The sequence below is a fragment of the Cebus imitator genome, unplaced genomic scaffold, assembly GCF_001604975.1.
Source record: "Cebus imitator isolate Cc_AM_T3 unplaced genomic scaffold, Cebus_imitator-1.0 Scaffold136, whole genome shotgun sequence".
Lineage (NCBI taxonomy): Eukaryota > Metazoa > Chordata > Mammalia > Primates > Cebidae > Cebus > Cebus imitator.
Window position 1 is genome coordinate 4,004,407 of NW_016107451.1, and position 19,223 is coordinate 4,023,629.

The 19,223-nt window shown below is 47.8% G+C and overlaps 1 protein-coding gene across 4 annotated transcripts in view; it reads left to right on the forward strand.

Annotated features, from left to right (window-relative positions):
- Nucleotides 1-19,223, forward strand: part of HIVEP3 (HIVEP zinc finger 3) — a 517,135-nt gene that overhangs the window by 216,802 nt on the left and 281,110 nt on the right. The window lies entirely within an intron of this gene.

Below are 19,223 nucleotides of genomic sequence, written 5' to 3' on the forward strand. Positions count from 1 at the left end.
TGGCTATAACCTAGTGGCAGGCACTAGCCTGGGGGAAGCAGGGCTTGCATTCAGGTTCTGGTTCTGTGTCTTCTTAGCCATGTGACTTCGGGCAATTCCCTTAACCCTTGTGGGGCTACATTTACTTACAGGTGGAATAGGAACATACCAACCACCATGGTGGCATGAGAACTCAAAGAGGCAATGGATATAGTTCACACAGCACAGGACGGGAAGAGGGGAAGAACTGTCCCCACGTGACCCCACTCTCCCGTGGCTCTGCACTCCAGCCCTGGCAGTGTGAGCACAGAGGTCATGCCAAATGAAGGTCTGCCGAATTCTGGCTGAGGGACACTCACTCTTATCCAGCTCCTGTGGTCAGAAGCCAGCTTTCCACAAGCCTCACAGACATGACGTACTGGAGCTTGAATTTCACCCATAGCCAAAACAGCAAGGTCCCATTCTCTCAGCTCTCATTATGCAGTGTCTTCTGGGGATTTCCCTCAGACTGTAGGGCTGAGAGTGGCCAAGGTCAAGACCACCAAGAGACGAAGCCCCCACCACTGGAGGATGGACTATGTGGGGGTGGGGAGGAGGCTGACACTGAGGAAGGGCAGGCAGTGCTGTGGGTGGCTGTGGCTAATTACAGGAAGGCACCCAAGCCCCAGGCAGCTCTAGATGAGGAAGCCCAGGCCACGGTGTGGCTGTGGTGCTGAACGGTTGGGGAAGAAGCTACTGTCTCCACTGCAACAGGTTGTGCTGGTCTGTGGGACGGCCAGTCATGGTTCCCTTCTACGTGTGTCTCCTGTCAAGGCTGCTGTGAAGACCCTGTGTTCAGAAAGAGTTGTATGGCATGGGCCAGGGGTGGGGTTCCCCAGCTCTCCTCCTTTAATCGTCGCTCATGCATCATGGTTACATATTGGGCATCCAAGAGCACTGCATGGCTTCTGATGGTTCTTCCTATTTGATGGCTCTGTGGCTCTCAGGCTTCTCCCTTTGGCCTAGAAGATCTGTCCTCTATGGGCAGCAGCCAAGAGGAGATTTCCACAGCGATTTCTATCCACCGTGGTCCTGCAGAGAGAAGTCGCACCTCTGTTTGTGGCTGGGGACCGGCAATTGCAAGGTGGTATGTGGATGCACAGTCTCTCAGGCACCCTGTGTGTCGCTGGGTCTTGCCAGTGTGTTTGGGAGGAGGACCAGCTGGTGAACATTGCCTGGCAGCGGTGTGAGCCACTGTTTTCCAGCTGCCATGATAGGACTGCTTCCAGGTCTCTGGAAAGACAGGGCAAGATTGGCACCTAGTGTTGCCCCTGCTGGCAGAAGCTGTGGGCCAAATGGCAAGAGGACTAGTTGAGGGGCTGGGGAGCTGCATGACTGGATTCCAGTCCTACTTCTGCTTCTTATTGGCCATGGAACCTGGAGCCTCAGAGCCCTCATCTAAAAACTGAAGTGGTTGTTCAGGAGGCTGAGGCAGAAAAATCTCTTGAACTTGGGAGGCAGAGGTTGCAGTGAGCCAAGAGCACACCACTGCACTCCAGCCTGGGTGACAAAGCAAGACTCCGTCTCAAAAAAATAAAATAAAATGAAGTGGTTGGATCGGGACCTGGAGACAGCTAAGGTTCTTGCTATAGGAGTCTCAGAGGCCCCAGAGTGCATAGGCACATGGTTACAGGACTTTATCCAGGTCCAGAAAGCAGCTTGACTCTGAGTGCTGCAAGGACCCCCCCTGCCTCCCCCACATCCCCCTGCATCCTGCTAAGCTGCATGTAAGGAGCAGAGAGCCTTGGCAGCTCTAACTTATCTGTCCCCTCAACTCCCGAGGAGGAGTGCACCATCAGGGAGTGGGACACTCTCCTTTCACAGATGGAGAACTGTTGGAGTGGTGGCTTTGCAGGCCAGTGGCCAGTCTTCTCTGGAGTGAGCAGCCCATGGTCCCCCTGCCCCCCACCAGCCTTGGTATTTGCTAATTTCCCTTCCCCGGACAAATGCGTCACTATCACTCTTAAAATGAAGTGTCCAGATGGGAACACAATACAGATGTGGCCCAGTCATCCCAGAGGAACGCAAGAAAGCTGCTGAGATTGCCCAGAATTCAGCCATTTCCCCAGCGGGCCCTATCCTCTGTTTATTCCAAATCCATGGCATCTTTTTTTTGTTTGTTTTTGTGTTATTGTTGTTGTTTTGTTTTTAAGATAGCCTTGCTCTGTTGTTCATGGTGGAGTGCAGTGACATGATCATAGCTCACTGCAGCCTTGAACTCCTGGCCCTAAGAGATCCTCTCTCCTCAGCCTCCCACAATGCTGGAATTACAGGCATGAGCCACTGCGCCCGGCCCATGGCATCTCATTAAACATCTGTCCATCTCAAGCTGAGAAAGAGGTTCTGTTTGTTGCGCTCCTTGTGTTTCTAAGTTTGCTTAATGAAGGCCCTGTTTAAAGGGAAGGACTGCCTCTAGCTCCCCCTGGAGGATAGCTGGCTGGGATTCCACAGCCTCAGCCCTGGGAGCTCCTCTGTAGGTCGTAAGGCCGGAGAGAGATTAATGACCTGGGTCGTTTTGTTTTTTAAAACATCATCTTTGGGGTTCTTTATGCCATTGTAAAAATGGTTCGACTGAGTCCCTTCTGTCTTCTCAAGCCAGTGCCTCTTGGCACTCTTCTTTGTAACTTGGGCCCCTGGCAGCTTCTCTGGGCCTCTGCTTGCTCATCTTTAGAATAAGGTAATTTTTTTTCCAGTTGTAAATTAATTATATAGTTCTTTATATTAATTATATGGAGTTAGATAAGGACTCGTCTTTACAACTACAATAACTGCTATTTTTGTATCCCCTCTTTTAGGAATTTATTATAGCCCTTAAAAAAGGACTCAACCTTTTCCTAACTTTATGCCTCCAAATTCCTGTTTCTCACCCTCTCTTGACGTTTTGCCTCTCCCCACCCCTCCGTGTGGTGTTTCAAGGTCAGCGGGTGGCAGCACAGCACAGTGGTTCAGGACGGTGTCTCTGGAGGGTGCTGTGGGCCCTTCACTAACCAGCTGGGCAACCCCAAGTGAGTCACATAACCTCTCTGTCTGCCTCATTGTCTGTAAAAAGGGGATATGGTAGCAGTTGCCTTACAGCAAATGTAATTAATGATTAATAAGACAAATGCATATACAATGCTTAGAATAGTGAAAAATAGTGTTTAAAGAGGATTCACTGTTATTGTTGTGTTTCTCTGGGGTGAGGTAGACAATAAAACCCAAAGTTACCACCAGACTGTTTTTCTCTAGGAAATATAACAAGCAAGCAAGCAGAAGACACGGATCCTTAAGTTTCTAATGAGTAGGAGACTAGCACAGACCACTGTTCCTACTGTTGTGAGGAGAGCCTAGCTGGCTGGCTGCCAGAGTGGGCCTCGGAGGGTAGGAAAAGCCAAGGGCTTAAGAAACATAAGATTTCCTGGGTCACACCCAGGAGACTATTCACTAGCTTCCCACTGAGCAACAAACACCAACTGAGGACCCAGGTGATGCAGACACTGCAGCAGGTACAAAAAAACCATCTGGTCATTGGAGGACTCAGGCCAATGGGGAAAATAAACTGGTCAATAAACAATTATAGTGCCCTATAAGGTCTGGAAAAGAGCATCCTAGGAGTCTGGAGTTTATAGAAAGGGATTGGGAAGGGCACCAAGAGCTAGGACAAGCAGGATCCAAGGGAATGAGGACTTGGTGACATGAAAGGCTTCAGGGGCACTATAGGCAAATCCATAAGCCACATGCCACATAGGCCACCTGGCTTCTCAAAGAGATCCACACTATAAATTAGGGATGAAAAGTTAGAAAACTACTTCTCAAAATAAAGTACAACAGTGAACCCAAATTTATTTTGAATTGATTCTTTCTTTTTTTTTTCCCATTTATTTATTTTATTGCATTTTAGGTTTTGGGGTACATGTGAAGAACATGCAAAATTGTTGCATAGGAACACACATGGCAGTGTGATTTGCTGCCTTCCTCCCCATCACCTACATCTGGCATTTCTCCCCCAGCTATCTCTCCCCAGCTTCCCACCCCCCACCCTCCCTCCCCTATTTCCCCCCAACTGACCCCAGTGTGTAGTGCTCCCCTCCCTGTGTCCATGTGTTCTCATTGTTCAACACCCACCTATGAGTGAGAACTTAAAGAATATAACCATATACAAACTCTGAATGACCACGGTTCACCGTGACACTGCTTTTAGAGACCCAGCCAGGAATGAGGGTCAGTACCTTGGAGAGCTCCAAAGGGTTCCAAAGGGCTGAGGCACGCACTAGTTCAGCATGAGGCAGAAGCCTGCTTCCAGGATCAATGTGGAGCCAGCCCCTACTGGTGTGACCTTCCATTGCCAAGGCTGGGGCTTCTCTTCTTACATAGAAGCCCTAGGGAGTAGGGGATGGTGGATGGGGGCAAGGGACCTAAGATGGACATTTGGTATCTGCCCTCTCTCTGGATGGAGTCTTCTTGGTACCCAGCAGAGATCATTGCACTCATCCTGGAGTTAACTAGTAGGCCCTGTCACAAGAATGTTTTGGAGTTTTGCTTTCCTACAAGTGGTCGATAGGCAGAATCAAAAAACTGGGACAAGCTTCATAGCAGTTCTACCATTTCAACCTCATGGATGTGGATTTCTACAATTAGCCAATCAATCACTCCAGGTCTTGTGGGCAGCTGGGGAACTATCCGTGAGCTGCAGGATGAGGCCTGACTTTGAAATGTTGGTGGTGGCTTTTGGCCCTGAATACTGGAGCCTGATTAAGTTTTGTGCCAGTCAGATATGAGACTTGACTGGCTGCAATTTGGGGAGCTGCCCCCACATGCATCTGGTGTGTGCATGTACACTGTTCTTTTCCATCAGATGGGCTTCAGGAAAGTCCCCAGTCAAGTATGGACTCTGGTGAGATGGTGATGTCAGCAGATTTATCCTCAGGGACCCTCTACTTGCCCTTTTTCTTCCATCTCAGCCCTCCTCCCATTCACTTGCTCCCCATGTGTTTATTGAGCGTCTTTTTGTGTGCAGGCCTGGGATCTGCACCCACAGTCAACTGTAACAACCATATGGCCAACTCATCTGGGAAAATTCTGATTAAGGGGCATTCATTCTGCTTAGTAAAAGTGATTTGTTAAATATATGAGGGAATGTGATTTGACTTCATGCTGTTGTAAAGCATAAATAAATTCACAAATCAGGGAAATAATCTTCAGTCAAATTACATGTCAGAATTTTGTATGCAGAAAATATGGTCACCATATATCTAAGACAGAGAGAGCAAACAATTTGCACCTCCCGGGCCGGTTCAATGCATTGGGAGAATCACCTGTATTGAGAAGGAGCCTGGGGTCTCTGTTGATTAGTGGCACTTGTTACGAGCATCACAATGGCAAGAGGGATAAAGACTGTGTCTTTGGCATCAGCTGTTTCTGAGGGCCTACTGCCCTCACACTGTTCCAAGCCTCTCTTATCAATATAAAAAGCTGTCAGAACCCTCAACAGTGAAGAGTTATTACCCTAACATGGCAACCATCCCAGAGGCTCGAAGATACCTTTGCCTTAACTGAGCCTTCATGGATGGTCCAGGAGAAGAGAATATTTTTGGTCTCAGCACTCCTTGCACAGCACACAGAAGCTCTGCTCTGAATCCAAATTGTGTGTCTTAGCTTGAGACCACCTAGTAATGGGAAGAGCCTGGTGTCCAGAGGCAGACAGACCTGGCTGTAAATGCTGTATTCTGAAGTGCCAGCTGTATGACCCTGGGAAGGTTACTTAACTTTTCTAATCTTCAGTTTACTCCTCTACAAAATGGAAATAGTAATACGTACCTCTTAGGTTTATTATAGGAATTAAATCATAGAACACATTTAAAGCCCCTGTGGTTGTGCCTGCAACATAGCAGGCACTCCATAAATGAGATCCCTTATAACAACTTATAAGAACTATGGGCTCCATCCCTTGCTCCATATGGGCCAGTTGAAGAATCCCATTTTAAATAATGGATGTCACTCGTAATTTGGGCAATAATTCCATTTCACTTCTACCCCCAAATCTGAAAAATATATAAAGTGACCTTTACTAAGTGATTTGGAATTTCAGTGGAAGGTTCTCTAATTGCTAGTTAACAGGCCCGGGAAACCAGCTCTTGTGCTGTAATTGGAGGTGTGCAGGTCAGGACATTTAATTACGGCCTGGCCGCCCGGAATAGAAACCTTGCCACCATGACAACACCTTTTTGCATCTGCCTGATTAAGTCAACAAATTGTTGGTTCCAAGCCCAAACCGGACTGTGACAAAGGCTTTCTCCCCCTGGAATTTGCCTGTCATGATGTGCCTGTCAAATTTCTTTACAAAGGCCAGACTCAGGTAGGGGGACTTACAGAAGGAGGAGAAGACACAGCCCTGCTCCGGAGCTGCCTGCAACCTGGCCGAAAGAACGAACTGGACCTGCTGGGGAGCAGGAAAGGCATTTTGTGGACTGTGGGGCAACCCAGCTGAGTGGTCAGGAGAGCATGCGCTCTGGAGCCTCAGGTTCAAGTCCAGCCCCACCCCCTGTAGAGGTGTGTGCCTTGGGCAAGTGAGTCAACCTTTTTGGGCCTAGTTCTTTATCTGTACCAAATGGGGGTAGTACTCTTACTTTATAGGGTTGTTGTGAAGATGAAATGGGGGTAGTGTTTATGAAGTGCTTAGGGCAATGTCTAGCCCATAGTAGATGCCCTGTTAGTGCTTGATCATATTATCAGGGTTGTGACTCTAATTATCTGGAAACAGCAGTGACTTCTGGGGTCCGAGTTACAAGGAAAGTCAGCGTGGGTTACTGGGTGCCTCCTTCACAGCTTCCCCCTTGGCTGGAGCCTCCTCATGCCTCCTCAATGCCCCTCCACAACTACACACCTTGGTGCCTTTGCGCTGATCTTTGTCCCCTTGACTTCCTGACCTATTCTTACGCATGCGCTGTTCAGACCCAGGGCTAGCATCACAACATCGTGAAATCCTTCCCCAGATGGGGTTAACTGGCCCTTCTCTTGACCTCCCAGAGCACCTTTCACCAACAGTATTGGCCCTTTCCATGCTGTGCTGTGGAGATCTGTTTCCTGTGACTGTGATCAGCCCCCGAGACACGCAGACCTGCATATGCATTCTGGCACACACCTTGCTGCCGGTGAGAGGCTGGAAAAATTGCCTCCCATTTCTGCCCCATCACTGCTCATCACTACGTATGGCACCAACTGCCTGGCAGAGTTCTGTAGGGATCCTGTATCTGGCCTGTAATTGAGTCTCCATGCAGGTCCCTCCCTCCCTCACTCTCTCCGTGTCTCTGAACCTGGCAGGGCCTGGCACTCCAGAGAGGTGAAGCCTGCTGGTTTCTGATTTCCCTTCTGCTCTCCTGACATCTGGGGTCCCAGGATCTACCTCGAGGCTTAACAGATGATGGGGTCATATGTTTCCACTTCCCTTTGTCGTCTTCTGCCCCTCCTGTCATAGCTTTATAGCAGCCTCAAGCCCTGGCTAACACCATGGGGACCCTCCCCGTGAGGAGGAGGTGGGGACACGCCAGCCCGGCAGCAGCATGACAGAGGGTTCTGGGAGCTGGGAGCTGAGCTCAGCCACAGGAGAGGACTAAATGCACTCTACTTTTAGTTTTGAAACCTGTCAATGAGCGCTATCTCTCCCACATCAGAGCACAGGAAAGTGGCGGGGGCAGAGAGTAGGAGGAGAGCTGGAGGTGGGCGGGGCGGGAGGAAGAGAGGAAACTGCACCCTGCGGCCCCCGCTGCTTACTCGATGACCGATGACCTAATGATGACTCATCCCATCCTCCTGAGGGTGTAGGGTGTGTGTAGGTGGGCATGGGATGAGGGTGAGGGGTGGTGAGCACGCCACACTCTGGGTCCTGTCACGTTGGCCTCTCTTGGGTTAAGCAGGGAAGGTATTGGGCTGGAGCCCTCTACAGAAGACTCCATGGAGTTGTCCCGAGATGCCCTTTCCTTCCGGAGTCCCAGGTGGGCCTCAGTGGTCCCGCTGGCTCTGGCCCTTCATCTTCCAAGGCCTGCTTGCCCACTGGAGTGCCACAGAGGGAAAGCACAGGGTCCCCCTTCCTGCTCAGTTTTTACTCATTGTGGTGCTGGGGTGGAGCAACCTGCACTGGCCCTTGCCATGTGCCAGGTGGAGATCAGTGTTTCTCATTCTAGTGACAATGGCAGGTGAGATGCATCCATGCCGTTCTTACCCCATTCACACATAAGAAATGGAGGCTTGTGGAGGTGAAGTTGTCTTCCAAGGTCCAGAAGAGTATCAGTGGCATAGCAGGGCTCAGTGCCAGGGCTAGGCCTTCTGCCACTTGAAGGGAGGGGCAGGGGACCACAATCAGGCGATCTCTGAATCACCGGCCCCCCCTACCATGCCCATCCTGTGTAGTCAGTTTGGTCCCCCAGGCTGAGTCTCCTAAAGTTATGTCATCCAACACTGTCAACAAGAAGAGAGGGGACGATAAGGGAACAGCTCTGGGGGGTGGTAGCTGGTGCAGGCTGAGAGGGGCCTTGGTGGCAGAGTGAAGGTACTTGTCTGGAGGACAGAGGGGAGCCCCTGGAACATTCAGGAAAGGAGGCAGAGGGCAGGCTCTGGGGGACTCATCTGGCAGAGAGCAAAGAGAGCTGACATTTGAAGATAGCTTCTGTGCTTCAGCTGGTGCTGCTTCTACCATTGTGATTTACTCAACCCGTGCTTACTGATCTCAACTATGTACCAGACGCAGGAGGGAGTGGGGGAATCGGGCTCAGCACCTGGGTGCATGCACTTTACAGAGGAGGTACGTGTGCACGCAGATGTGCACACACGCACAGAACACAAGGCGTAAGGTGGCCTATGGGAGACACAAATCAGTCCCCCAAAAGAGGTGCTCTCCATCAGGACAGAGGGGCTGCATTTGTGAAGAGGTGGGTCAGAAATCCTCTTCCCATCCGTTCACAGCCTATGCCTTACTTCCCTCTCTCTGGCTCTTGCTCTCATTTTAAAATGGAAGAACACAAGGTCTAGAAAGAGGACTCCAGCTCTTGCTCACATATCCTCTTGCCTGGGATGCAGTGATTTATTCAATGTTACCCCTGGCCAGCTTTGTCCTCTCTGCACCCCTAAGAGGTGGTGTCATTATCATCCCCCTGTCACACACATGTAAACCGAGGCACAGAGGGAGAGCCCCCAACTTGCCTAAGGCCATGTGAACCCAGCCTCTGTTCTCCTACCTTCCTCAGTCAATGGAAGGGCTCTGGTAGATACCAGTGGGCACTTTGATTTAAAGGCCTCAGGCCAATTAGGTTCTCAATTGGAATATTAAACGTTTGTTACATGTAGTTTATTTTAAAAATTTTTATTTATTTATTTATATTTGAGACAGAGTTTCGCTCTTGTTGCCCAGGCTGGAGTGCAATGGTGCAATCTCGGCTCACCACAACCTCTGCCTCCTGGGTTTAAATGATTCTCCTGCCTCAGCCTCCCAAGTAGCTGGGATTACAGGTGGGCACCACCACACCCAGCTAATTTTGTATTTTTAGTAGAGACAAGGTTTCTCCATGTTGGTCAGGCTGTTCTTGAACTCCCGACCTCAGATGATCCACCCTCCTCGGCCTCCCAAAGTGCTGTAATTACAGGTGTTAACCACCGCACTTGGCCTATTTTTTATTTTTAAATTTATTTTGAGGAGAAGTCTTGCTGCCCAGGCTGGAATCCAGTGGTGCAACCTGGACTCCTGGCAACCTCCACCTCCAGGGTTTAAGCAATTCTCCTGCCTCAGCCTCCCAAGTAGCTGGGATTAGAGGCACGCACCATGAAGCTTGGCTAATTTTTGTATTTTTAGTAGAGACAAGGTTTCTCCATATTGGCCAGGCTGGTCTCAAACTCCTGACCTCAGGTGATCCACCTGCCTCAGCCTCCCAAAGTGCTGAGCCACTGTGCCGGGCCATTTCATGTAGTTTAAATATCTGGACACTGTAAAGCCAGGGTAGTGATTGACCTCATGGTTCATGTGCACTTGCATACCAGGAAAGTAGACCTTGTTTTCTTCTAGAAGCTTCTTGCAAAATTAGCTTTTGTCTTCTGAATATATATATTTTGCTATAACCACTTCTCAGGATGTAAAAATGTGTGTGCACATAGCGGGTGAAGGAGTGAGGATAGGGGATGCTCTAAAACAGTCTGGCGTGTGATTAACTTTTCTAGTGCACTTGCTCTAACCAGCCTATTGGAGGGTGAGCATGAATGTGCCACAATGAAATATGTGTAGATTTTTCTGGACAGTCGTAGCAGATGAATTGTTATGAATTAAGGCATATTTTAGACGCTTCCAGTGATGCAGACGAGTTTGATGTCTGAAGTGAATGATTTGATAATCTAAGGAATCTAAATCACTTCCCTCTCCCTCCTTTTCTTTCATGTAAAAGCTCTTTTTCATATCTTGGGTGACCTTAGGGAACTGAGCCTCTGTATTAGTTCTGCCACTCAATACCATGTGACCTTGAATAAGCACCTGCTGGAGCCTTGTTCCAGTTGCTTCAGCTGTAAAATGGGCACAGCCAGCCTTATCTGGCAGGTTTTTCTTGAGGATTAAACAAGCCAGTGTGCAGGCAGCACTGGGCACATTTTGGCAGAGGGTGGGCTTTCAGCTTTCACACGGGAACCTTCTGTTGGATGGTGGGGAAAGCCATGGAAACAGTAAAATACAGAACCGTGGGTGAGTGCAAATCCAGGCAGGCACAGGCAGGGGCTGTGGGAACACTGGAGAGGAAACCAGAGGTGGGGACGTTCGGAAGAAGTGGCTTTTACAGAGTAATAGGGGTTCTTCGCTCAGTTATTTATGTACACCTCACTTTATTCCAAATAAAGATATGAGATGGTATACAGACATTCTACATGAAGGTAACATAAATTTAATGAGGAAATAAGACACATGGAAAATAAGTGGAGAAACTAAAGTAAGGCCACAGACAGGTTAGGACATAAAGCTGCTAGAGGTGATGAACACGTTTGGCACTACGCTTCCTAACAATGAAAATCAAAAGGGAATATGATCGATAGGTGGCTCTTAGTCATCATGTCTACAGGATTAAAAATGCACCAGGTGCCCAGGATGTGCACAGCTTTCCCTGGGGCTAAGACCGAAGATACGTTTTCCCCATCACCCCTCAACACGGGGACTCTGTGTGACATAGTCCTTAGCAACACTGCTGCACTAACTATGTCATTCCAGCGTGATTGCTTCTGGGGGAGCATGCCAGGCAAAGAACACTGTTCTTGGCAGAGGGGACAGCATGAGCCTGGCCTCATGTTTTTCAGGGTCCTGTGGAGGGAACGTCTGCAGGCCTGTTGTCAGTGTGGCTCTTGAACCATGTGGCCCAGTGGGGCCTCGGGGTACTGGGGAGCAGTCTTGGAGTGAGTGGCATTGCACAAGGTGAGGGGCCACAGGAAAAGCAGTGTAGGGGTGTGGAAGACTCACTTTGCAGATATGCCAGGGCCAGCCCTGTTAGGACATGACAGGAATCAGGGCTTCTGTGTCCCTTGCAGTTGGGGCCATTTGTAGCTAGATTGGGAGACTGAGAAGGTGGCGCCTTGGCAGTACAGGAAGCACGATTGGCTGGGCTGCCTCCCAGTCTTGGGCCCCAGAAGCTGGTCACCTTTATAAAGACATTGCAAGACTTTTTCTCCCATGAAATTTAAAACAACAATAACAACACATAACTCTGCAGACTGTCAGGAAGCCGTGTGAGAAAGCTGAGCTGCCCCACTGTCAGAGCCTCATATTTTGGGGTTTTTGTCTGTTCTATTTTTGAGGCTGGTAAATTGGTTTCCTGTTTGTTGCAAAATGGGTGGTTGTTGCTGTCTGTGCCTGCCCTGGCTCTGACCAGGCCTAGAAGGAGGTGGCCTCACCAGCCTAGGCCCATCCTTCTGTCTTGGGCCAGTTCCCTTCTGTACAAATGCCAAAGAGGAACCCAGCATTGCTGGGGCGAGGAGTGTGGGCACCCTGCCAGCTGCTTCCTAGGGCGCCTGAGTGTGTTTTAATTCATCACACTCATGTTGGCAGTGCCTCTCTTTGAGAAGACTAGCTTCATATCACAAAATGGGACACATTTTATACTCAAAGGTCAAATTAGAGACTCAGTAAGAGCAGGAAGATGGGACTGGAAAGAAAGAACCATCTGTCATTGTAAGGATGGAAGGAAGGAAGGGAGAAAACCCATGTTAATTGATGTTTGCTATATGACTGTCGTTTTCACAATTTGTATCTCATTTAATTGTTACATATCATTCCCATTGTACAGGTAAGAAGCCTAAGGCTCAGAAACAGTAAGTCTACTAGAATCATTTGCTCAGGACATTGGCACTTTGACAGTGCCTTGGAGAGCAAGTTCAACATTCTTCTCCTATATCCACCCTCCATCACCTTTTTATTGAAGCTGAAAGCCAAAAAAAGAAAAAAGCTTGGGCCCAGGTGCAGTGGTTCATGCCAGTAATCCCAGCATTTAGGAGGCCAAGGTAGGAGGATTACTTGAGCCCAGGAGTTTGAGATTAGCCTGGGCAATATCAGGAGACCCTATGAAAAATAGAAAAGTTAGCCAGATGTGGTGACACATGCCTGTGGTCCCAACTACTCAGGAGGCTGAGTTGGGAGGATCTCTTGAGCTCAGGAGGTTGAGACTGCAGTGAGCTGAGATGGTGCCACTGCACCCCAGCCTGGGCAACAGACCAAATCTCTGTCTCCAAAAACAAAAACATAAAGCTTGGAAAAACTGCCGAAGCTAGGTAGTAACTGAGTCTGAAAGTTACTTAGCTAGTGGTTTCGCTTTTCCAAACTGCCTTAGATGCTTTCTAAGCTGGCGGAACATGATACCAGTCTGGCCTTAAGCAGAGTTTGAACTTGTGGCTAGGCAAGCCGGGCCCAGCCACCATGGTGTTTACATTTGGACACCCTGCTTCTCTCCCAGAGCAGCTGGATAGTGGTGTCCCAGTAGGACCTGTGGGCCTAAGGGTATGCCTCTCCCCCGTCCCCCAACTCCTTGACATACCAGTTCCATATCCTGCAATTTCCCCAATCTTTTTTTTGTGGGGGCAGTCAAAGCAATGAAGGTCCTTCTAAAAGCATAGGTCTGTTTCATTGGCTGGTTATTTCCTCTTATCAGTGGTTTTTGGTGGATTCGACCTGCTCCTGGACCCCTAGGGGCATTATTTCAAGGAGAACTGATACCTATTTTCACATGCGTATTTTCTCAATCAACAGATGCTAAAAGTATCACTAATTTCTTGAAAGAGTCTTAAAATTCCCAAGGCTAGAACCACTACCTGGGGGCATTCTCAGTAGCTCTTCTCAAATGTTTAGTTTTCCCAATTAACCCAACCTAGGGCTGGGTGTAGGAGGCAGTAAAGAGATAAGAATCCCAGCACTTTGGGAGGCCCAGGCGGGCTGATCACGAGGTCAAGAGATTGAGACCACCGTGGCCAACATGGTGAAACCCCGTCTCTACTAAAATACAAAAATTAGCTGGACGTGGTGGCACATGCCTGTAGTCCCCGCTACTGGGGAGGCTGAGGCAGGAGAATTGCTTGAACCCGGGAGGCGGAGGGTGCAGTGAGCCAAGATTGCGCCACTGCACTCCAGCCTGGCGCCTGGTGACAGAGCGAGACTCTGTCTCCAAAAAGAAAAAAAAAAGAAAGAAAGAAAAGAAAACCCATCAACCTAGGTGGCATAGCCTTGAGGAACCCTGGAAAAGGGAGGAAGGGAGACCAGACTGAAAGGAGGAATCACCTGGGGCAAGTGTTGTTCTTGCACTATCCCTTTGCTCGTCCCTTAACCTTAATCATATCCTCGCCAAATCTCTTCCTGCCAGGGACTTCTCTTCCTCCAGGCTCAGCACAGAGGGCTTTCCAACAAAAAGCCTTTCATCTTCTTCTCCTTTGGGCCCTAATAAGCCCTTGGTTACACTGGCTCTCTGCTGACCTGCCTTCATTGCACTTGCTTTTAAGTTCTTTGTGACTTTATTGAACTCCACTTAGTAATTGTAGCCCTTGTGGGTAAAAGATAGCATTAAGTATAGTTCGTTTGCTGCACAGTCATGGTTCAGGGCCAGATAATGTAGACGAAAGGGAGGTAGGGAGTTAAGGTAGGCAGATAGCGAATTCCTTCCTTTGTCTCGGGGCAGTAGGTCCTGTCTGGAACATTATGGAAGAGGCGGGAAGGGCATATCCTAGCCCATCTCTCTGTAGGAGGCACCTTATCACTTGCATTTCTGATGCCCATGGTACTTTGCATATATAATGAAAGGGACACCTGCCTTGCTCTTGCATTTTCTATAGCAAGGGGACTTCCCACATCCTCTATCACTGGACACATTTGAGTTCCCTACTGGCTTCTGAGCCTTCTCTTCTGTTTCATTATCTATTACTGGCTTAACAGACTACCCTGAAACTTTGCAGTTTAAAATCACGATTTATTATTTCTCACAATTCTGGCTGGATGGTTCTCTGCTGGTCTTGGCTGGGCTCACTCTCACAGCTGCATTCAGCTGGCGGTGGGGCTGAGCTGGGAGGTCCGAGAGCGCCTCCCTCACACTGAGGGGCCTGGTGCCAGCTCTTGGCCGGAGCAGCCTGGTTCTCCTCCACATGACCTCTCGTCCTCCAGTGGGCCAGACCCAGCTCCTCCATGGCATGGTAGGCTCAGGCCTCCAGGAATGTGGAAGCAAGCCTGCCATGCCTCTTAAGGCAGAGGCCAGGACCGGCGCAGTATCCCTTCTGCCACACCCTTTGGACCAAAGAAAAAATCTAGCCAGGCTCACGGGAGTGAGAAATCGATTTCACCCCTGATGAAAGGAGAGGCAAAGTCAGATTGCAAATAGCCTGGGAGAGTTTAGCAATAGTTTACTATATCCTCTTTTATTTGCTTTGAAAGATAAACTCCTTTTGGAAACCTTAATGAAATGGCTTCTAAGGAAGCATTCTGAACTTGGCATGGTCAGGAAGGTCAGGAATTGGTGCCCTGGTCCCTGCCTGCCCCCAAACCCAGGAAGAGGCCATTTGCAGAGTGGAGCTAGGGAAGGCTGCCCCTAAGGATGTGGGCACCACCTTTTTGATCGGCCTGAGTAATGCCGCTTCCCAGGATCTAAGTGAGTATAGCGTGCAGCTCCTCAGGCCAGGCAGATCCTGCTGCACTTTTCCCTGAGGCCCTGTGAACATGATTCCCCCTATGAAAGGAGACCTGAATGCTTGGGGTAGGTGGGTGGGGGGCAGGGAATGGGGGTTGGTCATTTTTAAAATGCATTTTTTTGGACTGAAAATGTTTTAAAACTCTTCTTTCTGAGTATAGAAGTTAGGATGTTTTTGATCTCATGCAACTAAGAAACTCATTCTTGCTAACTTTTTTTAAAAAAGAGGAAATGTATTAAAGGGAGGTAGAATCTCATGGGATTGGTGGGAGCTGAAGAATTAGGCCAGGAGAGAACAAGAAGCAAGACAATTCACAGGCTAGAAACACACATTTATAGTCTGGGGAAGTGCTGATAAGTATGAGGCTGGCACTGCAGGAACATCGGGGCTGGTGTGGCTTTCTCAGCCTGAGGGAGCTGGGGACGTTTTAAGAGTTGGCGGTGTTGAACTCAGAGGACAGCAGGGAAAAGCATTCTAGGCTAATGGAATAGCGTATGCAAAGGTACCGAAGTTTGAAATAAGACAGCATGTTTAGGGAACCACAAATAGTTCTAAGGCGAATGTCAGGAGGATATAGGATAGAGCTGAAAAATGATCCTGGAAAGGGAGGCAGATGCCAGACAATGGAAGGCCTCACATGCCTGCTGAGGACTTAGGATTGTATCTTATAAGACAGGGTTTCCCAAACTGGGTTCCTAGAACCTAGTGGCCTGAGAGGCAAACGGATGTCCTTTGAATAAAAGATTTCATGACTAAGTAAGTTTGGGAAATACACATATTATTTTGTGTTGTATTTCCCTCTTGGTGGATCATCAGGATATTAAAGACCCTGAGAAGTTCTGCAGTAAAGAAAAGGAGGGAGGAGACCAGTCAGGAGGCTGAAGCCGTGCTCCAGGTGAGAGATGCTAAGTGCTCTCTGTCCATGGGGTTAGAAAGGGATGCATTTCTTCATGTCAACATCAGGGCATACATGATGTTACAAGAGTCAAGCACTTCAATTATTTTGAAGGAGCCCAGTCAGAAGCAGGGGGCTGGGTTGTAAATCCACTAGAAAGGAAGGTAGCACATGTGGAAAGTGAGCTCTCTGACAAAATGCTAATTTTTTTAAAATGAACTCAAGTATTTCTAGATTTGTTTTCATGTCAAGCCCTCAGTTCCCTTTGGTTTTGCTGAACCTGCTAACTTTTCCAGACTAGGGACTTTTGCCATCGTGATGGAACATGTCTGGCTTCTTGGTTCTAGAAGTACAAAATATGTCCCCTTCTCCTATCGGAAATTCTCCTTCCTTTTTTTTTTTTTTTCAAATAGGAAACACATAATTTAAAAGCTCTCTTGCCTCCCTTATCTCAGAAGGAGGGAAGGGAAAAGTTTCCTGGAGGAATTCATCTTAGGCAGAGAAATAGCATTTAAGCCGGGACTGCTGTGGTGGAGGCTTGTAGCCTGAAGCTCACACACTGTGTTCTGCTCACTGTGAGGCTCCAAACCCTGCAGCCTGAGGTCTTCAGCAAAGATAATGAGGGCTCAGGGGAACAACCATGGCTGGGCCCTGGTTAAAAATGTGCAGGAGCGTCCTGGAGCCTAAGTTCCTTAGCCTTGTGCTGGTCAGGGCCTGGCAGTGGACACTCCAGGTTCCTTCATAGTGGACACTTCATATTTCTGTGAAGACGCGTCAAGGAGACCATTCACAGAGAATGCCAGGGAGAGAGGATTCTGAGTGACAAAGAAAGGGGCTCATTTGACAGGGACTTTCTTGCCATGGCCATCATGCTCACACCAGGGAAAAAAGGGAGAGGAAGACTTTTTCCATCAGTTTCACAACATAGCTTCTGGATCAGCAGGAGAGAGAAAAGGCCAGAAACTAATGCCTGCTGAGCACCTGCTTTATGGCAGGAACTTGACGCTTGCATGGGTTCAAGTTCATCCACGTGAGCACAGTGCTCCTCAGTGCCAGCTTATGAAGTACTTACTCATATTAACGCTAGGGAGGATGGTATATGCTGTTGTGTTTTTTTAAAACCCAATTGATTTCTTTTATTAAGTATAAATAACATGTTTATTGTAGAAAATCTAGAAAATGCAGAGAAGTACCAAGAAGAAAATTAAAAATGCTGATGCTTGGCAAGGTAAATTACCTGCTCAAGATAATGATGAAGGGTGGAGGGGCCCCAGCGTGTGCCAGACTCCACCCCTTACCCACTCGTTCACTCAGCCAACACGAATCGAGTGCCTTCTGTAATCACAGAATACCAGATCTATGCAGCATCTAATTTAACTCCTCATCTTACAGAAAAAGAATCGACCAGGAGGTAGTTAGTGACAGGGCTGGGATTTCATCTCTGGGCAAGGCTGCCTTCTTCTTTGTCCTCATATAGTTCCCTGTCCTCTGTTGCTTTCTCCAGGCCCTGAGGAACGGAGCAGGAGCCATCCTGGGGCTGTCCTGTAGTCCCAGCAGATGGCAGTGGGATCAGTCATAGCTAATCGATGCCCTATTTGATTTGATTTTTGCTCATGGAGAAGAATTAGGTGGGAAATGGAGACTCCAGACAGTGTTCAGAGGTGCTTTAGGGTTTAACATTTTTGCCCTAGAAAGGCTTGAATGAACTCTATAGTGCTGGATTAGAGTCAAAGATGTCGTGTAGTTTTAATGTATGTTCAGACAGAGACAGGAGTAGAGATATACGTGTATACACACATATACTTTCCAGTTCTGTCCACTGAGAGGGCCTAGAACTAATAACACTCTAGTAGAAATGAGCACACTCACTGCCCAGATCTTAATCTCTAAAGACCATTCTCTCATAAAAAGAACCAGAACTCCTTGGACAAATGCCTGGGAAAAACAAAAAAAAACAAAAACAAAAAATGAACCTAAAACATTTTGTAGTTCCAGGAAGTAAGGAAGTGTTTAAAAACCAAAACAAAGCAAGACAGAAAAAGTTGATAGTATGTCTAAAGGACCCAGGAGCCAACCAGAAGGAGCTCTCAACAGTAAAACCAGAACAGTTTGAGCAGCAAAATAAATAGTGGTAGTATTGAACTATAACCCAAAGAATCGGACTACATTTGTTGTAAATGAATAATTGAATAAATAAATAGGGAAGAAGGCACAAAATCTTGTTTACAGGAGAATTCGAGATATATACTACTCCCCTTCCAGCAGATGGAGCTTAAATTCCCTCCACTGGAGTGTGGGCTAGACTTAGTGACTCACTTAGTAATAGAGTATGGCAATGGAAAAATAGTGACTTCGCAGTTAATAAACCTGGCAGACATCACCTTAACCAAGTGATTGAGTTTAACATCACTGGTAATACGTCTGGTTGGTATCGTGTGACCTCAGAAATAGAGAGAAGGGCATTTCACTTCTGTGACATTCCTCCCAAAACTCACAGCCTCTGTTTAATCATGAGAAAACATCAGACAAATCCAAATTGAGGGACTTTCTACAAAATACTGTATCAGGACTCTTTAAAAATATCATGTTCATGAAAAGAAAAGGCTAAAAATGATCACTGACCAGAGGACAGTTAAGGAGATGTAACAACTAAATGAAATGTCAGATCCTGGATTGGATACTAGAAGACAAAAAGGACAGCCAAGGAAACACTAGTGAAATCCAAATAAAGTCTAGGGTTTAGTTCATTGTATTGTCCCAGTGTTAACTTCTTAGTTTAGCTGGGTGTGACAGCACATGCCTATATATCTTAGGTCCGTTTGAGGTTATAGTGAACTATGATTGAGCCACTCCACTCCTGCCTGGGCAACAGAGCAAGACCCTGTCTCTAAAAAAATAAACAAATACATTTCTTAATTTTGAGGACTGTGCCATTGTTATGGAGTGTGTTAACATTAGGTGAAACTGATTGAAGGGTATGTGGAAACTCTGCACTATCTTTGCAATTTTCCTGTAATTCTAAGATTATTGCAAAATTAAAAGTTAAAAAAAATTCTTCCGCCGGGCGCGGTGGCTCAAGCCTGTAATCCCAGTACTTTGGGAGGCCGAGGCGGGTGGATCATGAGGTCAAGAGATCGAGACCATCCCGGTCAACATG